The sequence below is a fragment of the Abramis brama genome, assembly GCF_963993115.1.
Source record: "Abramis brama genome assembly, chromosome: 9".
Taxonomy (NCBI): Eukaryota; Metazoa; Chordata; class Actinopteri; order Cypriniformes; family Leuciscidae; genus Abramis; species Abramis brama.
In genome coordinates, this window is record NC_139971.1 from 33,919,923 (window position 1) to 33,936,483 (window position 16,561).

The window sequence follows — 16,561 nt, forward strand, 5'->3', positions numbered from 1 at the left end:
ATTCTACCTATTTGTCTGCAATCTGCATGTTCTGTCTTGTCTGAAAGTGCCTCCGGGTAACATGCTGGGTACTGCCAGCCGAGCTCCCCTTCTCCTTAGGCCGGCTGTGCGGTTCTGCCTGGCCTGCCCGGTTCAAGCTCAGAGCAGGATGGCTGGGGGCAGTTGAGTCTGGTGTTACTGAGCGAGATGGAGTCGCTCTGCCTGCAACTCCACCGTGCTTCATTAGGAAACAAAATATAAGCTTTCCACTCCATTACCAATGACTTTAGGAGTGAAAGCACATAAGACGGCGACTCACCTCATCAGCAATGCATTGCAATAAACGCGCAGGCTTGAACAGGCTACGGAGAGAGAGAGAGAGAGAGAGAGAGAGAGAGAGGAGGGAGAGCGGGGGCACAAAACAGCATTAGCCTACATATGATGTCTTTACAGTGGAACAGCGAGGAAAAATCATTAATGCAATAAAATGTGCCCAGATTAATCAAACGCATCAAACTCTTATGAAAATATCACAGGGGTAGAAATGTTCTATTACGTCTAATGGTGTCTAATCTAATACAGGCAGTTAAGGGCTTGGGTATTTCTTCATTGTGAAATGCAATTTGGGAAGTTTAAAGGGAGCCAGTGAAGCGTGGGTCTCGCACTGCCGACAGGAACATGGGGCATGATGATATATTTTTTTTCCCCTCTCTCTCTCTCTTTCTCTCTCTCTCTCTCTTCCCCTTTCCTTCAAACTCATAAAAGCTCACTATTAAAGATCCCTGGATGGAGTGAATTTGAAGAGCTGGAAAAAAAACTGAGAAAAGATGAGAGGCAATATGTAATTAGCATGTCATAATCAAAACGACTCATTCGGACACATTATGATCACAGGGAGGAAATTATTGCATCGCTAGTGGCAATCTGTGGGCATGTGTTAACACCATTTCCATAATGAAAATACACAAATGTTAATAGCCCGCGCCTTGATTTGGAGGGGGAATACGGAAAAGAACGTTAATTTCACACTGCACTTTCACTAGCCCTTAGGTTGTTGGAGAATTGCAGGGTTGAAGAAACACACATATAGGCTCAAACCGTTCGCAAATGTTGTTTTTCCCGATTTCTCTCTTACGACAACGTTCTTCTCGGGCTGAAAAAAAAAAAAAAACAGCGTCGCTCCCATGCCACACTTTTCCAGAGAGGCCCCACACAAAAATTCTCATTTTCAATTAAAAGCTCATTTAATTTGAAGTTGACATGAAACCATAAATGGGAATTAGCATATCTAGGAGCGTGCCGAAGTGTATGTTGTATATTTTACTTTAAAAATTGATTTTTAGATCTATCCATTTACTTCAGAATGGCAATGATTGATGAGAACGCATATTTCTTTCTCAACACAAACAAAAAGTAACAAGTCCTGGCGGTTTTCTTTTCTTTTTTTTTCTTTTTTTAGGATCGAACAACTTAAATTCACAACATTTGCATGTCCAATGATCATGCTCAAATGGAGTATCAAGGCAAAATGAGACAGACAGAGGAAAGAGTGCAAAAGCAATAACACAATGACATGTTTCCTCAGGGTTAAAAGACACAAAAAAATGAGGAGATGACTATATCCAATTTGTTTTTTTGGCTAAGACTATGTATGAAAAAAATGTCTATGAAAGAAAGTTAAGGACATGTCAAAATCTTCAAAACATTCGGTAATAATAATAATAAATTAAATATAAATAAATATATATATATATATATATATATATTAAAGGCGTAGGTTTGAATTTGAAATTGGTGGGGACGGGGACATCCCCTGAAGCTGAGCTGCATCTGTCATTAAAGGGACAGTTCACCCAAAAATGAAAATTCTGTCATCATTTACTCTTCCTCAAGTTGTTTTAAACCTGTATGAATTTCTTTCTTCTTCTGAACACAAAAGAATATATTTTGAAGAATGTCGGTAACCAGACAGTTGATGGATCCCATTGACTTCCATAGTCAGGGCCGTAGCTAGAGGATTCGGGGCCCCCTGAAAAAATATTGATGTGGGCCCCCTCCACCCTCCACCAATAACATATACTGTAAATAGATGAGTATGGAGGCCCACATATAACAGAAGATGGTGATGTTGTTGTAAAACCTTTATTTTAAAAGTTAAATGTATATAAAAATTACAACTAATAAAAATAAATTGTTAAATAATAATAAAACCAATTTTTTAAAAGTAGCAGCAAAATAATGTTTTTTCCCCCATCAGTCTGTTATACTTCATAAATCAAAAAGTAAACATTTATAAATTGACAAGAATGCAGTCAAATTTAAAAAATAAAGTCATTTATTGTCTTATTTTTTAATAAAGATAATATTATTAAATAAAGCTAAAATTTATTCATTCAAGTGCAGTGTGTTGTATTCGTGTTTTCTTGATTTAATAAATACATCATCAGCCGGCAGGTCCGGTGCATAATGCAATGCGTCGTGACTCGTGTCAATTTAACTATTTACAATAGTGTAAAAAGATAGGAATTTTGACCATGTAATCATTCGGTCGATTGTGGTGCGCACCGATAGGCTAATGGAGAGTGACAGTACCGGCAGGCTGTAGACGGTAGTTTTCTTATTCCCAGCGAAATAACAATACAACCTGTCTTTAAGAACGTCTTGATCGACTGTGATACAACAACTCTCCTGGCCTCCCTCTCCTTCTTTTCATAGAGTTTCTGGTACCCTGATTTATGTTTTCTTTTCCCCGACATTTTGTCAGTCAATCTCCTGCTCTTCCACCAAGTTCATCGTTAACTTCAGGACCTGCCGCCTCAACTCTGATTGGTTCTGTTCACGAGCTGGGGTGGGACTTACTATTTTATTGGGTCCATCTGATGTTTGTCACTGACTGAATAATTAATAAATACTTTAGATCGGACTAAACCATTTATAGGGAGGTAAGAGATATTTGGAAAAAATATTTAACCAAATTGCATGTTTTTGTGGTTTTCATTTAAATCTCAGGCATACAACTAATATAAATATTAGAATTTTTCATACAACAGGGGCCTATATAGTATAACTGCTGGATTTTGTGGGGCCCCCTGGGCAGTGGGGACCCCTATAATTGTCACCACCTTTCACCCCACTAGCGACGGCCCTGTCCATAGTAGAAAAAAAACCCCTCAATAGCCTACTGGTTACCGACATTCTTCAAAATATCTTCTTTTGTGTTCAGCAGAAGAAAAAAATGCATACAGGTTTGAAACAACTTGAGGGAGAGTAAATGATGACAGAATTTTCATTTAAAAGTGAACTTACAGAAATTTTGTTGGCATATTTGTTTCACATATTTGTTTTGTTTCTCAATAATGTCCAGTTTGTCCTGTTGGACATGATCACAGAAATACTGTTAAGTGTCACTTGTGCCATTGTTCTGAGTCATGTTTTCAGTGTCCTAAGAACACTGAAACTTCTTTCAGCCTCAGCTGATGAGACTGGGATGACAAGGGTTTCAACTTCATCAAACATTCCTCTCATTTCAACAAGACCAAGCAATGTTGTACTTTTATGTTTTATGGGGACTTTTTACAGACATAATGATTTTATACTGTACAAACGGTATATTATATCCCCCCTACACTAACCCTGCCTATCACAGAAAACTTTATGCATTTTTACATTTTCAGCTGTTTTCCAAAAATAAATAAATAAATAAATCCCCCCAAGGACAAGTATTTTGGATATTGCCATCTTTGTGGTGACATTTTGTCCCTATAATGTAGTGTTACACACACACACTTAAGCATACACAATCTCTCTCTCTCTCTCTCTCTCTCTCTCTCTCTCTAACGATTGTCAAACTAACGATTGTTCGCCACTTATCCCGCGATTGTAATACAGTAGTAAAAACTGATTTGTCCCGCATTTTTGTGCACAGAACTGTTGATTTCTACCTAGCTTACCGCATCTAGGTTTCCTTCGGAGGAGCATTGCCGCTTCACACAAGAGCCCCTCACAAGTTAGATAGAATATATATATATGGACCCTGGACCACAAAACCAGTCTTATGTGTAATTTTTTTTAAAATTGAGATTTATACATCATCTGAAAGCTGAATACATAATCTTTCCATTGATGTATGGTTTGTTATTTGGCCGAGATACAACTATTTGAAAATCTGGAATCTGAGGGTACAGAAAAATCGAAATATTGAGAAAATCGCCTTTAAAGGTGTCCATTTCTATTGGCGATAGTGCTGCATCCATTCACAAAAATAAATGTTTTATATATTTAAGGTGGGAAATTTACAAAATATCTCCATGGAACATGATCTTTACTTAATATCCTAATGATTTTTGGCATAAAAGAAAAATCTATAATTTTGACCCATACAATGTTTTGTTGGCTATTGCCACAAATATGCCCGTGCAACATAAGATATATATATATATTTTATTTCATATATATATATGAAATAAAATAAAATAATAAATAATAAAATAAAATTTTAAAATAAAAGTAAAATAAAATAAATAAAAATAATTGTAATCTCACACAAAAGACTACATATCAGACAGGAGTCAGAAGACACATTAGTAATACCTGGTGCATTTCCTGCTAAAAACATTAATGGGAGACATTTCCTAATAAACTGTCCTTTGTATAAAACAAACATAAAAGCTGAAAATCAGCAGGCCAGCAGAAGACGAGCTGTCCTTTTGCCAACCGCCAATGAATACTGAGCAATCAACTTTCAACAGAGTTATAAAGGGTAGGATTCAGAAACTTTTCTCGTGTCTCGACTCAATTTATCAGAGGACAGGCCTGAGACACCACAGAGTGCCCTCTCTCCCCGATTGTGGCTCTCTTCAATGCCCTATTTCCGGGACGGGACACAGTAAATTACATGCTCATTTTACAGGGCCTCTTTGACAAATCCACAATGCATTTATTGATTCATTCTCTAAATCAAATAAGCCCCCCCGCCCCCTCCCTGCGTTAATACCTAGAGACCCCCTACCTGACACAATATCCATTCTGCTGCTGGAAAATGAAGTATCAGTCGACATGGATAATGAATTCATCCTGCATTGCTAAAATAACTCTAATTGCCAACCACATGCCGGAGCAATTGGAAAATAATATTAATGCGCATTTGCTAGGTGTATTATCCATTTGTCCAAGTCAATAAGAACTGTCATTAAAAGCGGCAATAAAACTCACATTTCGCCCGCTTATTTATCTCACAGGGAATTCGAACTTGCATTTAGCACATTTTGCAGACTGATTACTTATCACATTACAATGCTTTTTTCATGTTAAAATTCAAATGAGATGTTTCTGGAATGAATGGTACAGTTTAATTTGCATATTTATTATCTTTATGGGTAAGGTTCCAGAGTAGAGTTTGAAAGTAATCATAAAAGCGCATATTTCCTCCTCATCGCACCATTTCTCATCAGCCGTATTGGCCCATTTCGACACTTTGGTTCTAATAAATGATTCTTTGCATTATTTTTGTGAGCTGCATGGAAAAAGTTATAAATACATTACGTTTAGCAACTCTACAATGTGTGTCAGGTGGGCCCGAAGTTGAAAAAACAACAGATGTTGTCTTGGGTCCCTTTCAAATAATCCACAAACAGCCCTCCAAAATAGACAACCTCAAGACCCATCTAAATGACAGACCTTGGGGTTTCTGAAAAAAGGGCGACTACCTGTGATCAACAGCTGCTTTTGAGCCCCTAATTCACTTCAGAAGAGAATAAGCTGAAGGAGGACGTTGGGTGCTGAGCAAGGGCATTTGGCTTTGGTCTCCATGGAGATAAGAGTAAAGGAGGATGTAAGATGAGAGAGGGGGAGAGGAAAGCCCTCCGTGTCTCTCTTCACTCTGCCTCATTGTTATCAAAATGACAGTCCTGTGGGTGAAATGAAATCCAGGCGAGTTAGCTCCGTCTGGACAGAGGTTAGCACTCTGTTCATCTGTATGGGAATTATAGGCCGGCCCGGTGCCGGCGGCACATGGGTTTAGCTGTGACCTCAGACACGGCCTCTCTCAGCAGAGGACACATTTATTATCACGCCCACTTTCCGAGGACCCTATCCGAAACCCAAGCTTCTGGCACACACACACAGTCAAATGCCAAGACAGAAACACACACACCAGTATCAACAAATGCTGTCTAGTTCTAGTTCTAGTAACAGATGTAATGTAATTATAACCACTAAACAGTATTTTGGCTGTGAAATACTGTCCTTCATATCACACGTCTTTCAGGGCAAAACAGTTTAAATGAAGTTTAAATGAACATTTTAGTCAAACACACAAATAAACTCATCAGATAAGATGATAATTTGGAAGTGTCCCTGAGAGCATGAGTGTTTGTACTTTGTAAGATCTTGCTGAAATTAATGTATTAACACATTTCTGAATAAAACGCAGTCTTTATATTTTAATGTCATTTAGTTGAGAATCAGGCCTCGTTACTAAGTGAAACTTGTATTCAATGAAAAAATTAGGGGCCTTATTGGGATAAATATGGATATGAAGTTTTTTTCCCCCTGTGAAAATAAAAAGACTGGAGTGATATGAGAGAAATGAACCTAGCAAAGCTATATAGCAAAGTGGTTGCATGAGACAATCAGTTAAAACTTTATACAAAAATATCTACAATATACAAATACAAAATACAAGTACATCTTAGAAAGGGGCTAGTTGTCACATGGGGAGGATGTTACACAAATACTTTTAATTTAAAACTATTTAAAAACTTTTAATCAGCAAAGATGCATTATATAGATCAGTGACATTTACAATGTTACAAAATATTTCTATTTCAAATAAATGCGGTTCAGGTGAACTTTCAAATTCATCAAAGAATCCTGGAAAAAGTACAGCATTTTCAACATCGATAATAATAAGAAATGTTTCTTGAGCACCAAATCAGCATATTAGAATGATTTCTGAAGGATCATATGACACTGAAGACTGGAGTAAAATACATTTTAAAAAATGTTATTTTAAATTGTAATAATATTTCACAATATTACTGTTCTTATTCCTGTATTTTCTATTTTCTTGTAGCCTTTGTGAGCATTATATATATATATATATATATATATATATATATATATATACACACACACACACACACACACACACACACACACACACACACAAGCAAGCACACACACAACTGCAGACAAGTGTTGAACTTCCTGTTTTCAGCTCACCCAGATGATATACATACAGCATATATAAAGGTGTCACTCTTTCCAAACACATCTTCATATTTATACATCATATATGCAACATCAAAACAATATTGGTATATGCAGATAGCACGCGCATATCGCTCTCAAAGTTGTATCATACTATGACAAATACTTTCAAAACATAAAGAAAAAAAAATGAGGGAGAAGAGGAAAAGGCAAAGAGAGAACGTGAAAGAAACAATCAATCAGAAGGCAATTCGCTGGCGGCTGCATATGCATCAGATCATGTCTCATGTCTTCAAGGATTTTCAGAGCGAATCGTAAAACAAAACTCCATTACCTCCTGCCAGAGCATGCAAATGAATCACACCATGGGGTGAGAGGGAATTAAAGAGCCTTCTCTAATCAATGACAAGCCAGGATGAAACCCTCCCATCCATTCCTCTACTCTCCAGTAACAAAGAAAAGCTTCCCACATCTTCCCTATGTATCCGTCCCTCTGCCACAGGGCACGCAAACACACACTGAGCCTCAGCTCCGGTGCAACATGCCTGTGTCACCTGACAAACAGGGTGCAGGGGCAACATAGCTCAAACCGTCCCCTCTCCTGACCCCCTGACATTCCAGAATCTGCCGTACTCAAACGTACGTTTACGCCATGTGTGAGTGTGTTTGCGCACAGGGGAGGCCGGTCGGTACACACACAGATGTATAAATGACAGGCTGGGCCTGAGGACGTCTGTTGGCGTTTCCCGCTCCAGCCTGTCTTCTCTCTCCGCTCTTTTCCGGTCCTCTCCACCCGCTTCCCACTGCCAGCCTGCCACAGCCCGCAGGTGAGGAGTCTGTGGCGCCATATGGAGCGAGGAAAATTAACAACGAGGAGAAAATCTCCACAGCAGCAGGAGGCCTCTATACCCTCTCTCACGCTTTGGCTCTCTGCTCTACCTCTCCTCCAAACAAAATTCAAAGATGTAGAGAGAGAGAGAGAGGGAGAGAGAGAGAGAGAAAGAGAGAGAGAGAGAAAGGAGGGGGGTGATAAAATTAATGGGGTTCAACACTTTAACACAACACCGGCGGCAATATTTGCACAGAATGAAAAAAAAAAAACGAAAAAAAAAAAAAACGAAAGAGAGAGATTTCTTCTTACAGTTCGGTCATATTGTGGTATTATAAATCAGACCCTGGCTTAAGTATTTTACGCCCCTGTTTTATAAATGTACATTAACCCCATTTGCCCCCCTCTACCTCCGGTAGATAGTCCTGAACGCAGGCAGATCATGCTGGGGGAGATTCCATTGTCCCTGGTGTGTCCTCATGTTTGATACCATCATGGAGGAAAAGTCCCCCATGGAGCCTCTCCCGGTCTGGGTCATTGATTACAAAGAGCCTCCTGGTTTTGTCTGACAGATGTGAATCTGTGCTATTTAATTTGGAGCGTTCCCCTCAAAGGGAGACCATTAGCCCATCCAATAGGAGCACAAATAGGATTCCATTAACAACTAGTGTTTCCGTAGAGCCAAGAAATGGGGGGAAAAAGCTGCACTTTATGCTCCCGGATAGAGGAGGAGGCCATTTGCGTGGGGCGACCTGCATAAAGTGCGTAAACAATATCAAGCGTAATCTGTGTAAAACATGACGTCGGGCGACTGACAAACGGCCTCTCATCGCGGGGGTAAGACTGCCACGTGTTGGTGGGGACTGGGGAGAGTGTCCTTGTTTGGCACCGGAGGAAGGTGGGGTTGCTAGTTAAAATGTTAATAAGTGTGATACAATTTTAATTTAACAGCCTTCTGCATTTCTAATTAGATCAGTGTCTGTGACTAAATGAGAAATAGAGAGAATCTTTGGCTTCTTACACTCAAGCTACAGTTTGTTATGCTTCTGTTTGTTGTTTAGAACTCTGTTCACTGGTAAACTTTTAAATGCCAACGACCCCTAAATATGATGATCCCACTTTAACATGCATGATATTATAAATACACATTTCTTCCAAAATTATATTATTGACTTTTACTTTTCATAATACTTAAGCCAAAACAAATTAGAATCATTACTTGTACCTTTTTCTACACAATTTTAGGAAATTTTTAATTTAGATTTTTTGTGAAGTGCACTTTTATATAGCGCATAACAGATGGATATTTACACTTTAATTAATAAATATATAATAAATATATTTGTTTCCCACCACTGATTTCTCAGCACAATAAAAGACACACTTTAAAATTAAAGTTAGCTCTGTCCACAATTAAACCGAGTGATAAAAAGACGTGGACAGCAAAAAGAGGCATTTTCCTACATGTTTCTAAAGTAGAGAAGCATCTCTGTGTGTAGCCTTGCAATAAAAGTGTGCATAAATTACTTTATGTAATCATACAATGTAGATTAGCATGATAATGGCGGTGTTAATAGATGCTGGGAAGCAGGGAGTGACAGCACTCTGAAACGAGACATGCCGGGGGCAGAGCGCACACGTACACACACGTACACACACGTACACACATGCACACAGACACACCGCGACTGGGAATAGCCAGTCGCACAGGCCTCAACGCCATCTCTATGACTATGAGTGACAGAGTGTGGAGCCACTTCATCTGTTTTCCCTGAGGCAGGCACAGTGCTTTCTCTCTGCCACAGGCTACGGGCCGCAGGGGAGAAGATGTTAATGTGGGCAAGTCAACAACTATCACTTATTCATTCAGGATGGAAGGTATTCAGTGGCAACATTGAGTTGCCACAGAATACCTTCTGAATAAGCTACCCACTGAGTTTTTTAAGGTAAAGATCAAAGTCGACATGATACAGAAGTTGCGATAATCTTTTTTACCTTATTATCACGTATATTCAAGACTTCAGGAATTTTTTGTCGTTCGGTAGTGCTGCGAATCTCATGTCAGTGACAGGTTATCCCATCAAAACACGTCATCAGAGAAGAGAATAAGTATCGCTGCAAGTGGGAGGAAGTTATTTTGATTAAAGATTATGAGATCCCATGTATTTGCACGTGATGCACGGATAAATCATTTATAATAAATACTGCAATATTCTTTAAAAAAACAAGATGGTGACTTGACATGACACAGAAGACCTCATCCTGGTTATATTTGCATGCTTAATTGTGATATCTGATTTCAGGATTGAACGGACTATGCCTTCTCTGCTCTTGGAAGGACTTAAAGTCCCCATGAAATAAAAAAAGTTTTTTGGCTTTTAGTATGAATGGTTACTGTTATCTATAAGCTAGTGTGCTCCACAACAATGACGGAATTCGCATTTAGAAGATATAAGCATTAAAAACGTACAGTCTCTCACTTCCACCAATATGGATAAATGATTTTGATGACATCACTCTGCACTTCAGTTTCTCATCAGATTTTCTGTCCAATCAAATGCTCTTTAGAATCTAAAGCGCAACACCCCCTATTATAAAAAGACGCTGAAGCTGCGGCTAAAATCTGCCACTTGTTCACACATGACTATTTTCTTAGTAAATGGCATATAGTGCGCTATATAGGGGGATAGGGAATGATTCAGTGTAAATATATATAAAAAAAATAAAAAAAATTGAAAACCTTCAGTAACCATTGACAAAGTCGGCAGGTGTATGATGCCTTGTGTTCTCAAATCTGTTTTTGATTTGAAGTCATGTAGTGTATTCCAGCCTTTACTCAGCTCTGATGATTTCGTGATCTTGCACGTCAGCTTCCCATTCTGGGAGGTATGATGGTGTTGACCATTCTCTATTGGGTGTCAGGCTACCTGCTGCTGGGCAGACTGGCTCAGAGGCATGAAGAAGGACAGCTGGTTTAATCTTCTAATAGGCGTCCAATGGCTTTGAAGAGACCTCTGCTCCCACGACCGGATTTCTCTTCTTAAAGCACCACCACCATTAGTTAATCACCTTTTTATGGCCTCCTGCGGTGCGACTCAACGCAGTGACTACAATGAGCATTGGTCGAGCACTACATATATTAAAGCTAACATGAGCAACGGACCACTTCAGAGACAACATACAGTTCAAGCCCTGTTTCATCCTACAAAGACCCAGCAGGCCATTTCAGTCTATCAAACACCCAAACAGCATGAAGGACAAAAGACTTACTCACCAAGACGATCCACTTCTCCACTTCCTGGGGCTTAATCTGAGTCGGGCAAAGTTCAAGACCACTGCAATTTTGTGAGTCTCACGATCTGGCTTATCCACAGATGTCTAGGAATCAAAGTAGGCACAAATTCGGCCAAGAGGAACGCAGCTTAATCAGTGCAAAATCAAGCCATGTGGAATTTTTTACTCAAATGGTTCTATCAATTACCAATAAAATCAAGATTATGTCCCAAACTATCAATAAATGGAAACGGGAGGGATGCAAAGCCATTTGCGGTGGCCACAGGAAGTCCGTAGAACAGATGTAGAATCAATAGTCTTAATCAGCTCAACACGGCTGCCATTTTGAAGTGTAAAACGAGACTGTTATTTCAAAAATGGACTGCGGTGATGATCACGTACCTGCATTGAAACACACATTCACTGACGCTAAAGACAATACGCAGTCTCAGGGGGTGGTTTCTTAAAACGGAGAACCAGAACCAGCCCTTCTGACAGCCATAGAAGGGTAGATGGTTCCTTTCAGACTGAGATGTGGGGGTCTGCATCACTGAAACATCAGGAGATAGACGAATGAAAATTAATTAAAGTTGGTGCGTGTAGTGAATGACGCGTGGCTCGGGCAGCACTGGTGCATTCAGAAAGAAGGCAGCTCTGCCCCGTGTCCCTGGTGCAAACAGCCCCCTCTACGCCCAGGCTATTGTGTGCCAGCCCGCCACTTGCCCAGCCAACAACAGCATATCAATGAAGCCGCTCTCGTTTGTGCTAATGGTAATTACAACATGGGCAGTTTTGTGCTGAGAGACAATGGGTGTGTGGCCATGAGGGAAAGCAGGGTGATGCAGTGTGGAGTCTTAATGACTGCAGGACTGATGGGACCACAGAGGGCAGGGAAAAGAATAGAGAGGAAGGTCTCTCGGTGAGCTAGAATGGGAGGATGTGCAGTAATGCTGTAAGAACAAGGCGTTACTAATCCTAACCGTACCAAATAATAACTCAAACCTTGCTACACTTATAATTAAGCAGTAAGGCGGCGATTGTCAGGAGTTTGTTAGTTTCTTTTTCCTTTTCCCAGTCATTAAGTGTCCTAGATGACTGATTATGCCCTAGTTTGTTGCCATAGTTACTGATTAGTTTCACCTGCTTTTCATTTAGCTCCCTTTGTTTGCTCAGTGTATTTAATCCCTATGTTTCTGTTACTCCTTGTCAGTTCTCGTTAATGTATGGTGTCATTTTAGTTTCTGAGATGATTAGTGTTTGTTCTGAGTTTAATAAAGTTTAATAAAGACTGTTACTGTTCTCTCATTCGTCTTCATCGTGGGCTAAAATGTGACACTAAATGTGACAGTGATACTATATTATGAGTACAATCCTGGTGTGCAACCCCTTCAGCAATGAATACTGAGAATTGATTTTATGAAATGGTTACTAATATAAATAAATATAAACAAAAATAATATTTAGATGTATACATTAGATATATATATATGATTTTATACATATGTGTATATATATATATATATATATATATATATATATATATATACATACACACACACATATATATATATATATATATATATATTAGTGCTGTCAAATTGATTAATCGCGATTAATCGCATATAAAATAAAGTTTGTGTATATATACAGTACCAGTCAAAAGTTTGGAAACAGTACTATTTTTAATGTTTTTGAAAGAAGTCTCTTATGCTCATCAAGCCTGCAGTTAAAAAAAAAAAAAAAAAAAAAAAAAACAGTAATATTATGAAATATTATTACAATTTAAAATAATGGTTCTCTTTTTTAATATACTTTAAAATGTAATTTATTTTTGTGATGCAAAGCTGAATTTTCATCAGCAAGTACTCCAGTCTTTGGTGTCTTATGATCCTTCAGAAATCATTCTAATATGATGATATAAAGCGCTATATAAATGTAAGGAATTATTATTATTATTATTATTATTATTTGATACTCAGTTATTATCAATGATGGAAACAGTTGTGCTGTTTAATATATTTTTTTGGAATACTTTTTTCAGGATTCATTGATGAGTAAAACGTTAACAGCATTTATTCATAAAAACAGCATTTATTCAAAATAAAAACATTTCTAACAATATAAATCGTTACCATCACCTTTTATCAATTTAACGCATCCTTGTTGAATTAAAGTACTAATTTCTTTAAAAAAAAATAGTTATTGTTCCCAAACTTTTGAACGGTAGTGTATATTGTTACAAAAGATTTCTATTCTAAATAAATACAGTTCTTTTTAACTTTTTATTCATCAAATAATCCTGAAAAAAGTATCTCAGGTTATAAAAAAAATATTAAGCAGCACAACTGTTTCCAACATTGATCATAAATCAGCATATTAGAATGATTTCTGAAGGATCATAAGACACCAAAGACTGGAGTACTTGCTGATGAAAATAAATTGCATTTTAAAGTATATTAAAAAAGAGAACCATTATTTTAAATTGTAATAATATTTCATAATATTACAGTTTTTTTTTGTTTTTTGTTTTTTTAACTGCAGGCTTGATGAGCATAAGAGACTTCTTTCAAAAACATTAAAAATAGTACTGTTTCCAAACTTTTGACTGGTACTGTACATATTCCAATTCAACCCAGGGTCCATGCACAGCCTGGTTAGGTGCAGGTAGATTGCAGGAACAAACTTGAATGACAATAATAAGAACACTCTACCGCACACTATTGACTTTACTCTATTTTATTTAGAGCGAACAACGCGTTTCGCATATAGCATCCTCAGGTTCGCTCGTGTATGGTCTGAGCTCTCAGGTGTATCTTAATTACCTTAAAGGAGCTGTATGTAAGAAATGTATTTCAATTAATCATAAAATGGCCCTGATATGTCACTAGACATTAAGAAATCATGTTCATTTCAAATACTTATATCACTGACAACAGTAGTCCGGCCAGGATATTGTCATTTAAAAAGTGAAGTTGCAGCCCTCAACTGATGTTGATGTTGTCATGTTGTGTTTTGGCCTGAAGCGCCACCCTCCACCTATCTACCAATCACGAAGTCAGTTGTGTTTCGGCATCCGGGTTGCCAGCTCAGCTCTAGTTACCACAGCTGCAGCTACAAACGTTCGTGCTGGATACTGCATCCTATCTGGCAACCTCGAGTCAGGGGGGAGGGGATACACCGCTCTACAGTAATTTGAAAGTGATTGCAGTACCAGTTTTGGCCACAATCTTACATACGGCTCCTTTAGGTCACATGATCAGTTGTTCTTAAAGTCATAATATTTTATGTGTATAATATCTATTATTATATATATATATATATATAATATATATATAATATATATTAATGATTATTATTACCATACTACTATTATGCTGCGTTCCAGGCAACCTGTAACCCGTGTTTTTCCAACTCGTAACTGGGAGTACATCGTTCCAGGCAACCTGTAACCCGTGTTTTTCCAACCTTATACCCGTGAAAGTGCACTGGAACGGCAGTCAAACCCGTGACTTCCCACCCGTGAACTCGTACTAGATCGATGTACTCCCAGTTATGAGTTGGAAAAATACGGGTTACAGGTTGCCTGGAACGCGGCATAATACTAACAATAATAAAACACAGATGGAATGCTGTTTTGACCAATCAGAAGCCTGGGACTAGACTTTAACTATCCAATTTATAATTTCCAATAGTATGATAGTTCACTATACAAAGTCAACATTGTTACTACGACTGTGAGAGCCATTAGCAGTTACTGGTTTTACACCACTTCAGTTAATGCAAACATCATATTCTTCAGAAAAGTACAGAGGAGAGAGGTGTCAGAGGTCTTAAGCAGTCTTTATAGATGGAGAGTCAGACAATGCATTAGTAAGGCAAAAAGGCAATTTGGTTGCACTCAAAAATGTGCAACTATTAAGTCACTGTCAGGAGCCACAGGGGACTAAATGATCCCAGCATTTCTCGATGTTAACTACTGCCATTCCCCTGGTTCCCCACTCATTAAAAGCAGACTGCATCTGCCCATGTAGCTTTTAACACACACAAACTGACCAACGGTACATCTAACAGCTCTTAACACAGACATGTTCAAGCCGAGAGGTGTGAATGGATGGATGCCTGTGGATTTGTTAAGCTGTTTCACATTTAGACTGGCCTTATCCTTGCACTAAAAAAAACTCCTTTTACTAAAGGCAAAAATCAAAGAAAAAGAGATAAATAAAAAGTTAAATGCACACAAAAGCTGTCAGATGGCTTGGAAGTACCTTGCTTGAAAATACTATTTAATTAATAACCATAAAGTAGAAAAATATTTAGGACTGACCTTGTGAAATACTTAAGCTTGATATTATATTTCATGCAGACATCTCCAGATAGAGGTAATAAAACTTGATACAAGAGACAAACTTTCTCTCATTGGAGTTCACTCTACAGGAGAAGACGTCCTGTCTACCTGTTGATTGGTCAAATCTCGCATGACGGTTCGTGTGGGATTCCAGTCAACAGGTAGACAGGACGAGATGGGTTGAATTGTATAGTTAAGACTAAACAGGTGAGGTCCAACATCATGATACACAGCATAAAAAAAAGAAATAAAAAAACAGTATTTTTTAAATTGTTATTTTGAATTGCAATTATATTTCACAATATTACTGTTTTACTGTATTTTTGCTAAATTAAGCCTTGGTGAGTATAAGAGACTTCTTCAAAACCATCTTACCGACCCCCAACCTTTGATGAATTGTATATTACAAAGCCATAATCCTTATTGATATACTTTTTATGGTTTTGGAAAGTAAGCATAATAAAGTGTATAAATAAATTAGTATGATACTGTATGTACATTTTTATAGAAAAGACTGCAACACTCAATTGTATGCAATATACAACAAGGGATACCAGCTCAGTCTGTATACTAAGGGGTCCTTGGCCCGAAAAGGTAAATGTGAACTATATCAGCACCATGGACAGCACAAAAAGCAGAGTAGGAGTAGGAGAAACAATTGGACAGAGACAGAGAAAGAGAGAAAGACAGTAAGGTACAGAGGTCATTCTAGGGACAAAATAGCTCTCTCAGCTCAATACCAACAGTTAAACAGTTCAATTACAAAATGTGCCTTTTGTGCTCACCTAACAATTAGAGAAGGACAATTACAATCCCCCCACTGAACACGGTCATTCATCACCCACCCTCTGCTGTATCTCTCTCCCCAGTGGACCACACGTCACCAGGGGCACGAATCACGATGACCATCACTGGCCACTACAACC

At 38.2% G+C, this 16,561-nt stretch overlaps 1 protein-coding gene across 4 annotated transcripts in view; it reads right to left on the minus strand.

The window, feature by feature from the left end:
- skor1b (SKI family transcriptional corepressor 1b) overlaps window positions 1-16,561 on the minus strand; it is a 53,291-nt gene that overhangs the window by 20,208 nt on the left and 16,522 nt on the right. For all 4 annotated transcript variants that reach the window (XM_084124001.1, XM_084124000.1, XM_084124002.1 and 1 more), the window contains exons 3-4: window positions 299-341; window positions 8-152 (exon numbers count right to left, since the gene is read on the minus strand). The gene's annotated coding sequence lies outside the window, so the exon portion shown is untranslated. The remainder of the gene's footprint in view (window positions 1-7; window positions 153-298; window positions 342-16,561) is intronic.